Below are 14,865 nucleotides of genomic sequence, written 5' to 3' on the forward strand. Positions count from 1 at the left end.
TTAATTGACTTCCCCACAAACAAGATCTGCAACTTTAACTACTTTTGAATAAATAAGTGCCAATTATCAATTGGACGTTGTAGCCTTAATCCTACACTTTAACAGATGACTAATACATTGGCCCGGAATTTGTGGTGGGTAATAACAGCAAACGCTCCTTTGGAAATGACTGCAACTTAAGATTTAGCACGTGCACATCCTAACACGGAAATCCTGAAGTTGTATTCAGTCATTCACTGCTCCGACACTGGCTGTGCCTCCCTGTTGCTGGATATGTTAATTCAAAGAAATTAAAAGCCATATATCGCATCCAAGCCCCAAACTCACAAGACGACTTCAAAGTTTTCCGTTTCATGCTTGCCACTAAACACTAACCCTGGAGAAATATCAAATTGCACCTGTGTCCTCCCGATTACCAGTCACTCCTGCCTATGACATGAAATAGAGATCAGAGTGTGCTCTACACAATAGTGGGAGGTCCAAATTGCCTGTCAAAGTATCTGCAGGAAGTCGGTTGAAACAACCCACTAGACCTCAAAGTGAAAAGGCTGAGGTTGCTACAGAACCCAGAATTCAGAGCCTAAGTAGGCCAAAGACTTGCACTCAAGGATATATACTAGCCCAGAACCAAGCTAGAACAACTGAAGTAGGGATGGTAGTAGAGGTTGGAGAAAACCTGTCTATACAGTACTGTGCTTTTAATGTAAATAAAAGCTGTCCTCTCTTTTACTTGATATCTGATTACTACTGTCTCCCCTTGTATATTTCAAACCTTGGTTTATCAGGTGAAGCTGACTCAAATTCACCAAAATGTCAGAGGTGTAGCTAGTTTGGATTAAATGGGATAAATTAACTTTGCTGATTGTATCTGTTTAATTCCACCTATAAACGGTTGAAACTATACTATCTATTTTACGTTGCTCTGCTCTAAAATTAGAGAAGCATTAACAATCCTTTGGATCATTGTTACCATATATATTTTTAATTATGTCCTTCTATCATAATCCTGCAAAATATAAGCTAATGTTTTGTGAAGAGATTACACTTTAAGATGATACAGTTGGAAATGCTCAGGCCTGCGGCTTTACTGTCATTATTAGCCAATGCTGCCTGTGAGTAAAGTGAACCTAATTAGCCTTGATGCAACAAATTCACAAAACTACCACTGGTTGTGATCTTTGCCAAAAACAGTGGCAATCAAGACAAATGAATCTAAAGCCTTCTGTTACAAAGTTTCAGATAAAATATGACAGGACAGTGCTGCTTGACTTCGACATCAATTGTCCAGATGGTACTCTCCAATGGCTATGAGCATAGCTCATAGGGATAATGCCACATTTCTCTATCAGAATGATAGGCTCAACTTTCCCTGAAGAGGCATTGAAGATAATAGAGAGATGCAAACTTAACTGGTCCATCTATTTCCTGTTTAGTGAAAGACTGTTTTTTTCAAGAATATATTTAAATTTTCTCATCTTCTGCCTGCTCCCTACCTCTTCCCTCCAAGCTGAATACTGACCATATAAATATTTATAAAAATCAAGGTGAAAAGGACAAAGCTTTCATTTTTCCACGTAAGCTGTCTAATTCTAGGCTCTTGCCAACTGTTTTATAAAATAACAAACAGTGTCCCATGCTGAAGAATGCAAAGGCACACTTCTGTCCATAAAATCTCTGATTGGGCTCACTTCAGGTACCTTTGACATGAGCTCTGTGGTCTGTATTTAGACTACTGCAGACAGCAAACCTCTGAATCTAACGGTGCAGATGTATAAGATAAATAGCGGTGTGGTGAGCTGGCACCATCATGCTGATATGCATTTGCACCTGGATCAGTTGCAAAGCCATGCACAAAGGGCTATATGTGCACTGCAGCGACACTATTATAAAACTGGAGAGATTATTTCAATCTGATCCAGTATGTAAAATTGTGAGATAAGCACTGCTTGGGAGTGCCACCGAATCTCTCTTTCCCCCCCAACAAAAACAAATGGTGATTTAAATGCTTCAAGTAAACTGACTGAAATTAAAGCGACTGAAGCTTTAATAGGACTGCAAATAAAATGGCCGAAACTAGAATCTTTATCCTTTGAGCAGTCTGTTGTAGATATAACAAATATAATTTTAGTATTTTTCTTTAAATCAAAAAACTGCACACTAAACGGACACAAAACAAATCTTTCCACATAGATTACTCTAAGCAATTAAAATTATTGAGTAACAGGGAATTTGCAAAAGTCATGACACCACCATATCACAGCACTTAACAGCTGTTGTGATGTGCAGCATCTATTTTATGTCAGTATTTGACTGCTAAACTGCAGTCACAATGATATCCCTTAGGAAGCATTTAAAGGCCCATGTGGATAGCATTTTCAAATTGAGGAGGAACATGACAAAACAAGCATATAATGTGTGAGAAGCGTTTCTCTGTTTGCATCTATACAGCACCATCTGGTGGACGCACATTTACATTCCTATTTTAAGGCACACTTCTCCTGGGCGGTATGCCATACTCACTTTTTGACATAGCACATCAATTTTTAGTTGATCAACCGTCAACAGCTACATACTGCTCAGTAATTAATTTAATTGTCCCAGCTTGGTACCACCTATTAACCTGTCAGTTAGAGGGAAACTGTAACAAGGGCTTTGCACACTTCTACTAATTTAATCATTTTGTAATAAAGCAATTTGTAGACTAGTTCAGACTTGTTTAATATCCAATTTAGACAGCAGTATTAATTCACTATGTGCATGAAAACTAGTTCTGATTGATCTTGACTTAAGAACACTGTTCAGAATGCATGCGAGAACTCTGTTTGATCTGAATTAACTGGCTCACTTTTGCTCAGATTTTATACTAAATCACTAAGAACTAATTCCTATTTATACCACTATACCTCCAATGTTCCCACATCTGCAGAAATTCCAATATATCTAATTAGGATGCAGGAGGAAAACCACAGAATCAACAGGTTTTGAGCTACCATCTTATTGTTGCCTGATTCCAAAATGGCCACCTCACATTTCCAGAATCAAATGATGTCACAGGCTGATTAATTACTTGGGACATACTTATCAGATGTCTTATTTTCCTTCAAAAAACCTACTTTCTTTAACATTACTTCAAATAATTATTCCAATTATGGAATGTCACTACAACATACCTGTTATATGCTTTGCTTCTTGTTGTAATTAAGGGTGCATTTACACTACAACCACAGTGTTGGTGCACTGAGGTTGTAATTATATTGTAAATGCAGCCAAAATTGAGAGTCAGGGCTCAACCTGACACCAGTGCAAAGTGGACTGAGAGTTACAGGAGTAGAGTGTCAAGTTTAGCGTCAGTATGAAGCAAAACCACTTTGCATAGCAAAACTGCACTCTCATAACCTGACTTTTGTATCTGGATCCATATTCATTACCAGACATTTGTAATCTACAGAGTACCACAATGAGAAATAATATGCAGGAAATACACAAGACTCAGTTCTGCTTGGAATTTCCCCATGTTCTTTCTATGGCATTCATTTCTTGTGTTTTGCCCGTAAAATCCATTCCAGTAGTCTAGAATCATAGGCCTAGAAATTGGGTATAGCCCCGCTTGGGGCGTTAGAATTGGCGCTGCGCAAATTTTATAGCCAGACGCAACTTACCGCCACCTCGCGCAATATTGGGTTGCAGCGCCCCTAAAGGTGATTGAGGCGCAAAATCATGCATTACACGGGACTCCTAAGGCGCTAACCTGGCGGCGCTACTCAATATCGGGGCAGGCGGGCGCAGCGCAGGTGCTGTCAATTACCAATGACCACGAGACTTTCAGGCACTGGCCAGCTCTTAAAGGGATGGGTCAGTAAGGATCAGCAGCCACACTCTGCGCCTTGTAGGCCTCAAAATCGGAGCTGGCCATTCTGTGGCGTTACAAACTTTGAGAAGATGGAGAGGGTGAGGCAGAGAGCGGAGCGCTTTACCAATGGGGCATTGGATGAATTGGTAGGCACAGTGGAGCGCCAGTGAGATGTGCTGTACCCCGACAATGGCAGGAGGCCTAATCAGAAGGAATACCGAAGAGCTTGGAGGGAAGTTTCTCAAAAGGTCAACTCCAACAGCATGGTGACCAGGAGCCCTGTGCAGTGCAGGAAGAAATTCAACGACCTCACTCGGGTCGTGAGGGCGAGTGGTGTTTCGGCAAACTTCTTCAGCCCTCCATCTGCACCTGACTTTATGGCCAGAGGGTGCGCGATGCCCCATTGGCCATCTGTCAGCAAGCACCCATGGCCCTTTCTGGGAACACACATGCACATTAAACTCAGGGCATGATGTAAGGGCTATTCCACCATGGGGGGCATGAGATGATAACTCAGGGCATCATGTAAGGGCTATTCCACCATGGGGGGCATGAGATGACAACTCAGGCCATCATGTTTCATCACTTCCCGTCCTTTCTCCTGCAGGCCAAGCTGGCGCACCGGAGGAGGATGTCCTCAACTCCAGACTCTCACGGATCTCGAAGAGAGAGTCCACCAGATTGTTGGAGGCCGTATGATTGGTCCTGTCACCACTGGAGCTGCCGATCCCATTGTGCACAGCGATGGTAAGGTCCTCACCTTTTTGAGCTGTCTCCTTACACTTGTTCCCCCCACCAGCATGCTTTTTCACTCTGGACCCATGTCATAGCATTGCAGCAATCTTGCATCCCTTGCTGCCACCCTGTCCTTTCGCTAAAGCCACTCTTCAACCTCCTGCTTTCAGATGCTGCATCACCAGCTCGGGAGCCGGGCCCTCAAGCTGCCAGTGCCACTGCCTCCGGAGGCGACGAGCAGGAGGAAGCCGGAACATCCGTGCCAGCCTCAGGGGAGCCAGCCCATCTGGAGACTGGGGATAGTAGTTCCCTGGAGGGGAGGGGGGGGTCTCTGATGAGGAACCAGTTGTTATGTATTGTGTGTTCTCCTCCCACCTGTGGTGGCGCTGTCACAGCAGATAAATGGTTGGGTGTTCTCTTGGTTAAGTTTAGCTCTCTTTGTTCGGAACTTTCCAGATCTTCCTTTCCTTCCTGAATAAAGCACTTCATGTTTGAATCTCTGAGTCCTAAATTGTGTCTAGGTAGAAAGGTACCGACACAACACCAGTTGCAGGAACCAGCGGGCTGCAGCAACGCAAGGGGGGTAGGGAAGCTCGGGGGCCGTCTCCCCGGAGGGCGAGGCAGGCCACGATGACTGCTGCACAGAGTGCAGAGGAGGTGCGTAGCCTTTCAGAAATGCGCGCCCAGGCTCGGCTCAGGCACACTGAGCTAATGGCTGCAGTGGGGTGGATGCCTGACTCCATCGACACACTGGCAAAGAGTGTGCAGGACTTTGGGGCAGCAATGGAAAGGACTGTCCAGGGCTTCGGGGCAGCAATGGAAAGGACTGTCCAGGGCTTCGGGGCAGCAATGGAAAGGACTGTCCAGGGCTTCGGGCCAGCCCTGGAAAGGTCTGTCCAGGGCTTGACCGAAGCAGTGGAAAGGGCTGTCCCGGCCTTGTCCGAAGCAGTGGAAAGGGCTGTCCCGGCCTTGTCCGAAGCAGTGGAAAGGACTGTCCCGGCCATGTCCGAAGCAGTGGAAAGGACTGTCCCGGCCATGTCCGAAGCAGTGGAAAGGACTGTCCAGGGCTTCTCCAAAGCACTGGCACCTGCCACACAAGTGCTCAGTGCTGCCACGCAGTCACTTGCTGGCCTCCTGCACACTGCTGCCACCCTAGCTGGATCAGGCAGGATTACCCGGGGCCCTTGCAGCACCACAGCAGGTCATCAATCTGTGGACCAGCCGATTGTGGCGCATGCTGCGGTGCTGCCCCGTCAGAGTGCCAGTGTGTCGGCCGACCATGGGGTAGGTGTCCGCTCTCAGGATGTAAGCATTCCTGATGCCACCGCTGGCACATCTCCACTGCAGCTGCCACCACCTGCAGGACAGACTGCTTCCAACCATGTACAGTTGGAGCAGTCAGCATCCGGGCCCTCCAAGCCCAGAGGTCATCCGGGCCATCCCTCAGGGGCTTCTACGCTTTCGGACACTCAGCAGGCGTCCCCCAGCCTTGACGCAGCCACTGGGGTCCAATTACGGAGGAGCTGCAGGGAGGGAAGGGGCCGATCTCGTAAGAGAAGTAGATCTCCATCAAGGGGTAAAGAGTAGAGGGAGCTGTTGAGACGTCTCATTTGTAGAATTCAAGGCCGTCTACACCTGCTGTGAATGTTAGTCATGTTTTGGGTAGTGTCGCGGGTTTGCCAGACAGTTATGTGTTAGCTCGTTAGTTATGCTTTCCGTTGCCATTGCTTTGTCATGCTGGAAGGAAGCACTTTTTGGAAAATAAAGAAAATGTTTTATTTACACTGGAACTCTAGACTATTTACAAGCATGGTGGCCTTCATAGGCTTTGGGCGAACCGGAGGGCACTTTTCCAATTACACCCAGCATTCCGTGAGAAGGGCCTAGAACCGAGTCCTTATGAGCCTCTGACGGACGGCCCTTCCAGTTTCTGGACCCCTCCCGTCTTCCTCCTCGTCCGCCTGCTCTGCTGGACCTTCAAGGTCGGTTGGCATTGGCTGGGTGCGTCGGATGGCCAGGTTGTGGAGCATGCAGCAGACCACGACGATGCGCGACACTTGCTCCAGCGAGTACTGCAGGGAGCCCCCCGAATAGTCGAGACAACGGAACCGCTGCTTGAGCACACCGATTGTGTGCTCCACAATGTTCCTGGTCGCCTGATGGCTGGTGTTGTAATGCTCTTCTGCCGGGGTGCCGGGCAAACAGAGCGGGGTCATGAGCCATGGGCAGAGAGGATAGCCCTTGTCGCCAAGAAGCCAGCCTCGTGGGTGAGCCGGGGCCTCAAAAAGGTCAGCCACTGAGGTCTGCCGCAGGATGAACGCGTCGTGGCTGCTGCCAGGGAATTGGGCGTTGACCGCCATGATCATCTGCCGGTGGTCACAGACCAGCTGCACATTGAGGGAGTGGAACCCCTTGCGGTTGCGGAACTCTTCGGGATTCTGTAATGGCGCCCGAAAAGCCACGTGTGTGCAATCAATGGTGCCCTGCACCATGGGGAAGTCCGCGATAGCCGCGAAGCCCTGTGCGCGCTCCCCCTGCTTCTCCAGGGTCAAAGGGAAGGTGATTAATTCCCGCCTCCTTCTATATAGGGCAGCTGTAACTTGCTAGATGCAGCAATGCACCGCAAATTGAGAAATATTTGCAATGTCCCCAGTTGCTGCCTGAAACGAGCCACTGGCGAAAAAGTTTACGGCAACAGTGACTTTGACGGCCACCGACAGAGAGGTCCTGCACCATAACCGCGGCTGCAGATCTTCAGCAAGCAGGTGGCACAGCTCAGTCACCACATCCTTTCCGAATCGGAGCCTTCACATACACTGCTCCTCCGACATGGCAATGTATGACACCTGCTGCCTGAAAACCCTGGCAGCGTACGGTCGCATTTGGCGATGTCCCTTGCCCCTTCTCCTTCTGGCCATTCCCGGCCCTCTCTCCCTCCGCCTCTGTGCCCTTGCCATATGTTTAGCCAGCAGGACGTTCCCTTCCAAAACAGCTCCCATTATAATGTGAAAGAAGTAAGACGCAGTAATATCTCACAAGCAAACTGTTGTGGGCAGGGCTGAAGGTCCAACGGCACCGCTGGCTCAATGATAAGTATGCTCTCCCACTGAAGGTCAGCAACTCTCTCCAACAACCAGCAAGATGCCCACCCAAAATGGCTGCTGCTTTTATACTAGTGCAATCCCCTTTAAATAGCGCCCCCCTAGCCCGAGAAGGACTTGGGAACGTTCCAGCAAGCTGTCACTATTAGCGCCAGGTGGAACGGAGGTGGGCGCCACTCAATTTCCGGTCCGGGGCGCCAAAAAGGCATTGCACACTGAAATGACGTCACGATCTGCCTGCGCCCGCGAGCGGGCGCTAAGATTTAGCGCCGGTGCTAAAAACCACTCAATATAGCAAGAGGCACGGGCGAAAATTGGCTAACGCCCCACTTCTCGGCCTCTTTAGGCGCTAATCGCTGGCACAACCAACCAAATTTCTCCCCCATAGAATCTTACAGCACAGAAGGGTGCCGGCTCTATGAAAGAGCTGTCCAGTTTAGTCCCGCACCCCAGCTTTTTCCCCATAACCCTGCAAATTAGTTCTCTTCAAATACATGTCCAATTACCTTTTGAAAGTTCCGATGGAATCTGATTCCATCACCCTTTCAAGTAACGTATTCCAGATCATAAACAACCCTCGATGTGAAATAATTTCTCCTCATTTCCCCTCAAAATCTTTTGCCAATACTTTTAAATCTATGACCTCTGATTACCGACCCACTTGCCAGAGGAAACAATTCCTACTTGCTCTATCAAAACCCCTTATAATTTTGAAGTAGGTCTCCTTAACCATCTCTGCTCAAGGAGACAATCCCAACTTCTCCAATCTCTCTACATAACTGAAATCCCTCATCCCTGGTATCATCCTGGTAAACCTCCTCTGTACCCTCTCCAAGGCCTTGACATCCTTCCTAAAGTGTGCTGCCCAGAATTGTACACATTAATCCAGCTGAGGCCTAATCAGTGATTTGTAAAGGTTCAGCATGACTTGCTTGGTTTTGTATTCAATGCCCCTATTTACAAAGCCAAGTATCCCATATGCTTTCTTAACCGTCTTATCAACTTGTCCTGCCACCTTCAAAGATTTGTGAATATGCACACCCAGATCCCTCTGCTCTTACACCCTGCTCAACATAATATAATTTAAATTATACTGCCTCTCCATGCTGTTTCTCCCAAAGTGCATCACTTTTCACTTACCTACAATGGGCCAGTAATTCCTGTCCCAACACGTGAGTACGGACGGGGTACTCACGCATGGGCCCGGAGGAATTGCCAGTTTTCAGCATGCACAGCGCATGCGGGGAAAACTGGCATTTCCTCTCCTCTGCCCCAAGGGGTTAAGAGGCGGAACGCGTGCGAGGTTTCAGGTAGTGCGTGCGCGCTGAAGTTCCCTTTTTTTTTTGAAGAGTTGCCCGTGGGGAAAAGACTCCGGTTTTTACATGTGAAAAAAGCAGCCATAAGTACTGACTTTTAACAGGTAAGTGGTCTATTAAGTAAAATTAGAAAATTTTTCCACAGGTTCATTATTTTTGAAGACTTTACAGTAAGGTAAGTGTATTTTTAGCCCCGATTTTTTATATAATAATTTTTTTCAAAATTTAAAATTATTGTTTAAAATAGTTTTTTACAGTTACTTATAGTTTATTTAGGTAGTGCGATGTTTTTTTAAAATTTTCTTTCAAGTTTAAGTAGTGTTTTGGGGCCAGGAGTTTTCATGAGTTTGACTTTTGCAACCTCCCATTGGTTGCTCAGTGCTCACGTGATCCCAGCCGGCTCATCGCACTAAGTACGCCGCTGGGTCACGCACGCACAGCGCGGCAGGGCCTGAAGCGGGCCAGTGAGAGGAAATGCAATGCGGGCCAGGATTGAAATGTCAGCACGCCGGGTAAGTACACATCGGGGGCTTGCACACGCAGCAAGCCCCCGAACCTAATTTCTGGGCCAATAAATTGCATCTGCCATGTGCCTGCCCATTCACCAGTCTGTCTATGTCCTCATGAGGTTTGCTGCTATCCTGCTCACTATTTACTACATTGCCAAGATTTGTATCATCCACAAACTTCAAAATTGTACTTCCTATACCCAAGTCCAGGTCATTTATATATAACAAGAAAAGTAATGTTCCTAATACCTACCCCTGGGGGACCCCACTGTATACTTCTCTCCAGTCAGAAAAACATCCATTCACCACTAGTCTCTGCCTCCTATCCCTTAGCCAATTACCACCATCCCTTTAATACCATGTACTTCTATTTTCTGAATAAGTCTGTTATGTGGTACTTTATCAAATGCCTTTTGAAAGTCCATATATACTGCATTACCTTCATCAACCCTCTCTGTTACTTAATTAATGAACTCAATCAGGTTAGTCAGGCATGATTTGCCTTTAACAAATCCATGCTGGCTGGCCCTTATTAACCCATGATTCTCCAATTAATATTTACAACGACTACAATGAATCTACTGCCCCATTAATTAAATATACACTGGGTTGCCCTTGATGATCCATTGGCTTATATTGGGAATTGACCACAATCATATATGAAAGCCATTTTTACAAAATATGACAAACTCTGAGTGCGAGTCATCAAAGAGTGCTGTGAGTTTGGGTAAGTGTGAGTTAGGGTAAGTGGGGTGTTAGGTGCTCTTTTCAAACTTTAACTCTGTGGGTTGTAGTTAATAAGGCCTTTCTGGTGCAGAGTGACTGTTGGTAAACCATTTAACTGGTGCAACTAGAGGGATTGATTTAATTTAAATCCAATTAAGTAAAGGGGATACTAGCATCTAAAATCGGGCAGAGGGTGTCCATAACTGACAATAAAAAATTTAATTAATTACATAGAATGGAGCAGGTGATGTGTTACTGTTGCAAAATGTGGGAGCCGGTGAACCCCATTGAGGCTCACGGTGATTACGTCTGTGACAAGTGTCTGCTGCTACAGGAACTCCAGCTCCGTGTTGATGAGCTGGAGTCTGAGCTTCAGACACTGCGACACATTAGGGAGGGGGAGAAGTACTTGGACTCTGTGTATCAGGAGGTGGTCACACCTATGAAGTTAATTAATTCAGATGCAGCCCATGGTCAGGGACAGGACGGTGTGACTACGAGTGAGACAGGTACGGGGATCCAGGAGGTAGAGCTGGAGGAGCCGCAGCCCTTGCTCTTGTCCAACAGGTTCGAGGTTCTTACTCCCTGTGGGGACAGGAGCAGGGACTGCAGGGAGAATGAGCAACCTGGCCACAGCACCGTGGAACAGGGGGCCATTCAAGAGGGGGGAGTAAATAGAAATGTTGTAGTGGTAGGGGATAGTATTATTAGGGGGATAGATAGAGTTCTCTGCAGCCGAGAGCGAGAGTCCCGAAGGCTGTGTTGCCTACCCGGTGCCAGGGTTAAGGACATCTCTGGGCTGGAAAGAAACTTGCAGTGGGAGGGGGTGGATCCAGTTGTCGTGGTCCATGTTGGTACAAACGACGTAGATAGGACTAGGAAGCCGGTTCTGTTAAAGGAGTATGAGCAGCTAGGGGTCAAATTAAAAAACAGAACCTCAAGGGTAATAATCTCTGGATTATTACCTGAGCCACGAGTGAATTTGGCTAGGACAAATAAAATTAGAGAGTTAAATGCGTGGCTCAAAGACTGGTGTGGGAGAAATGGGTTTTGCTTCCTGGGACACTGGCACCAGTACTGGGGCAGGAGGGAGCTGTTCCGTTGGGACGGGCTTCACTTGGCCAGTGCTGGGACTAGAGTCCTGGCGGATCATATAACCAGGGCTGTAGAGAGGGCTTTAAACTAACTAGTGGGGAGTGGGGGGGAGGTTCCTAGAGAGCAAATAATAAAAATGACAACAGAGAAGGTCATAGACTTAGGTAGCAGTGGGGAAATTAAAAACCAGAGCATGTCAGGAAGGGGCAGAAGGTATGGAGTAAAAGGTAAAGTAATAAAAAGGGCAAAAGCAGGAACTAAGGGTCACAAAACATATTTGAAAGTTCTCTATCTGAATGCACGTAGCATTCGTAACAAAATAGACGAGTTAATGGCACAAATAACTACATATGGGTATGATCTTGTGGCCATTACAGAAACATGGCTGCAGGGTGACAATGCCTGGGAATTAAACATACCAGGTTATTGAACGATCAGGAAGGACAGGCAGGAAGGAAGGGGAGGTGGGGTGGCTATGTTAATAAAGGAAGGAATCACTGTAATACAGAGAAATGATATTGGGTCAAAAGATCAGGATAATGAAACAGTTTGGGTGGAGGTAAGGAATAATAAGGGGAAAAAACACTAGGGGGCGTAGTCTATAGGCCTCCAAACAGTTGCAACTCTGTTGGACAGAGTATCAATCAGGAAATAGTTGAGGCTTGTAATAAGGGAACATCTATAATTATGGGAGATTTTAACTATCATATTAATTGGACAGATCAAATTGGGCAGGGCTGCCTTGAGGATGAGTTCATTGAGTGTATTAGGGATGGGTTTCTTGAGCAGTATGTAACTGAACCGACCAGGGGGCAAGCAACCTTAGATCTGGTCCTGTGTAACGAGACAGGATTAATTAAAAATGTCCTAGTAAAGGATCCCCTTGGAATGAGTGACCATAACATGGTTGAATTCCATATTCAATTAGAGGGTGAGAAGGTTGGATCTCAAACAAGCGTGCTAAGCTTGAATAAAGGAGACTATGAAGGTATGAGAGCGGAATTGAGTAGAGTGGATTGGGAAAATAGATTAAAGGGTAAGACGATACATGATCAGTGGTGTACATTTAAGGAGTTATTTTACAACTTCCAAAGACATATATTCCACTGAGAAGAAAAGGGTGTAACAGAAAAGACAGCCATCCGTGGCGAAGTAAAGAAATTAAGGATAGTATTCGACTAAAAACAAGGGCATATAAGGTAGCCAAATCTAGTGGGAGGATAGAGGATTGGGAAAACTTTAAAAGACAGCAAAAAATAACAAAAAGATTGATTAAGAAAGGGAAGATAGATTATGAAAGTAAATTAGCAAAAAATATAAAAACAGATAGTAAGAGTTTTTATAGTTATATAAAAAGAAAAAGGGTGGCTAAAGTAAATGTTGGTCCCTTAGAGGATGAGACCGGGAAATTAATGGTGGGAAATATGGAGATGGCAAAAACACTGAATTAATATTTTGTATCAGTCTTTACAGTAGAGGACACTAAGAATATCCCAACACTGGACAAACAGGGGGCTATAGGGGGGGAGGAGCTAAACACGATCAAAATCACTAAGGAAGTGGTACTCGGTAAAATAATGGGACTCAAGGCGGATAAATCACCTGGACCTGATGGCTTACATCCTAGGGTCTTGAGGGAAGTGGCGGTAGGGATTGTGGATGCATTGGTAATAATCTTCCAAAACTCCCTGGACTCGGCAATGGTCCCGGCAGACTGGAAAACTGCTAATGTAACACCCTTATTTAAAAAGGGCAGTAGACAGAAGGCTGGAAACTATAGACCGGTTAGCCTAACATCTGTGGTAGGTAAAATTTTGGAGTCCATTATTAAGGAGACAGTAACAGGACATTTGGATAATCATAATTTAATAGGACAAAGTCAGCATGGTTTTATGAAGGGGAAGTCATGTTTGACAAATTTGCTGGAGTTCTTTGAGGAAGTAACATATCCAGCTGCAGCTACTGACAGACCGCATTGCGGCGCTGGAGCTGCGATTGGACACATACTGGAGCGTTCACGATGCTCAGGACAACGTGAATAGCACATTTACGGAGTTGGACACACCGCAGGTAGAGGTTGGACAGGAAGAAAGGGAACGGGTGACCAACAGGCAGAGTACTAGGCACAGGCAGGTAGTGCAGGGGTCCCCTGTGGCCATCCCCCTCTCCAACAGATACACCACTGAGTACTGTTGGGGGGGATGGCTTATCAGAGGAAGGCAGCAGCAGCCAACTTCCTGGCACCAGGGGTGGCTCTGCTGCACAGAATGGGAGGAAAAAGAGGGGTAGAGCTATAGTAATAGGGGATTCAATTGTAAGGGGAATAGATAGGCGTTTCTGCTGCCGCAAACGAGACTCCAGGATGGTGTGTTGCCTCCCTGGTGCAAGGATGTCTCAGAGCGGCTGCAGAACATCTTGGAAGGGGAGGGTGAACAGCCAGTTGTCGTGGTGCATATAGGCACCAACGATATAGGTAAAAAGCGGGATGAGGTCCTAAAAGCGGAGTATAGGGAGTTAGGAGATAAATTAAAAAACAGGACCTCAAAGGTAGTAATCTCAGGATTGCTACCAGTGCAACGTGCTAGTCAGAGTAGAAATAGAAGGATACTTCAGATGAATACGTGGCTAGAGGAATGGTGCCAGGGGGAGGGATTCAAGTTCCTGGGACATTGGAACCGGTTCTGGGGGAGGTGGGACCAGTTCAAACCGGACGGTTTGCACCTGGGCAGGGCTGGAACCTAGGGGGAGTGTTTGCTAGTGCTAGGCAGGGGGTTGGGAACCTGAGCAGGGAGACAGAGGAAAGGGAAACAAGGATAAAAGCAAAAGATAGGAAGGAGAAAAACAAAAGTGGCAGTCAGAGAAATCAACTGTTTAAATCAAACATGGCCACAGTAAATAATAATTCTAATAGGTCTAAGAGCGTTAAAAAAAACAAGCCTGAAGGCTTTGTGTCTTAATGCGAGGAGCATTTGTAATAAGGTGGATGAATTGGCTGCGCAAATAGAAGTAAACAAATACGATTTGGTTGGGATTACGGAAACGTGGCTCAAGGAAGGCCAGGACTGGGAACTCAACATCCAGGGGTATTCGATATTCAGGAAAGATAGGCAAAAAGGAAAGGGAGGAGGGGTAGCATTACTGGTTAAAGAAGGGATTAACACAATTGTAATGAAGGATATTAGCTCTGATGAGGTGGAATCTGTATGGGTAGAATTGAGAAATACTAAGGGGAAAAAAACGTTAGTGGGAGTGGTTTATAGACCTCCAAACAGTAAGGCAGAGGTTGGGGATGGCATTAAAAGAGAAATTAAAGAAGCATGCAATAAGGGCACAGCAGTCATCATGGGTGACTTTAATCTACATATAGATTGGGCCAACCAAATGAGTAACAACACTGTGGAGGAGGAATTCCTGGAGTGTTTACGGGATGGTTTCCTGGACCAATATGTCGAGGAACCAACCAGAGATCAAGCCATCTTAGACTGGGTGTAGTGGTGCTTCTTAGTTTCCAAACAGGCAGCCACTGAGCTGTG

General features: G+C 46.2%; 1 long non-coding RNA gene across 2 annotated transcripts in view; it reads right to left on the bottom strand.

The window, feature by feature from the left end:
- LOC147120292 (uncharacterized) overlaps nucleotides 1-14,865 on the bottom strand; it is a 199,630-nt gene that overhangs the window by 83,443 nt on the left and 101,322 nt on the right. The window lies entirely within an intron of this gene.

Source organism: Somniosus microcephalus, chromosome 4 (genome assembly GCF_052327205.1).
Source record: "Somniosus microcephalus isolate GS21.2 chromosome 4, FLI_Smic_1.0, whole genome shotgun sequence".
Taxonomy (NCBI): domain Eukaryota; kingdom Metazoa; phylum Chordata; class Chondrichthyes; order Squaliformes; family Somniosidae; genus Somniosus; species Somniosus microcephalus.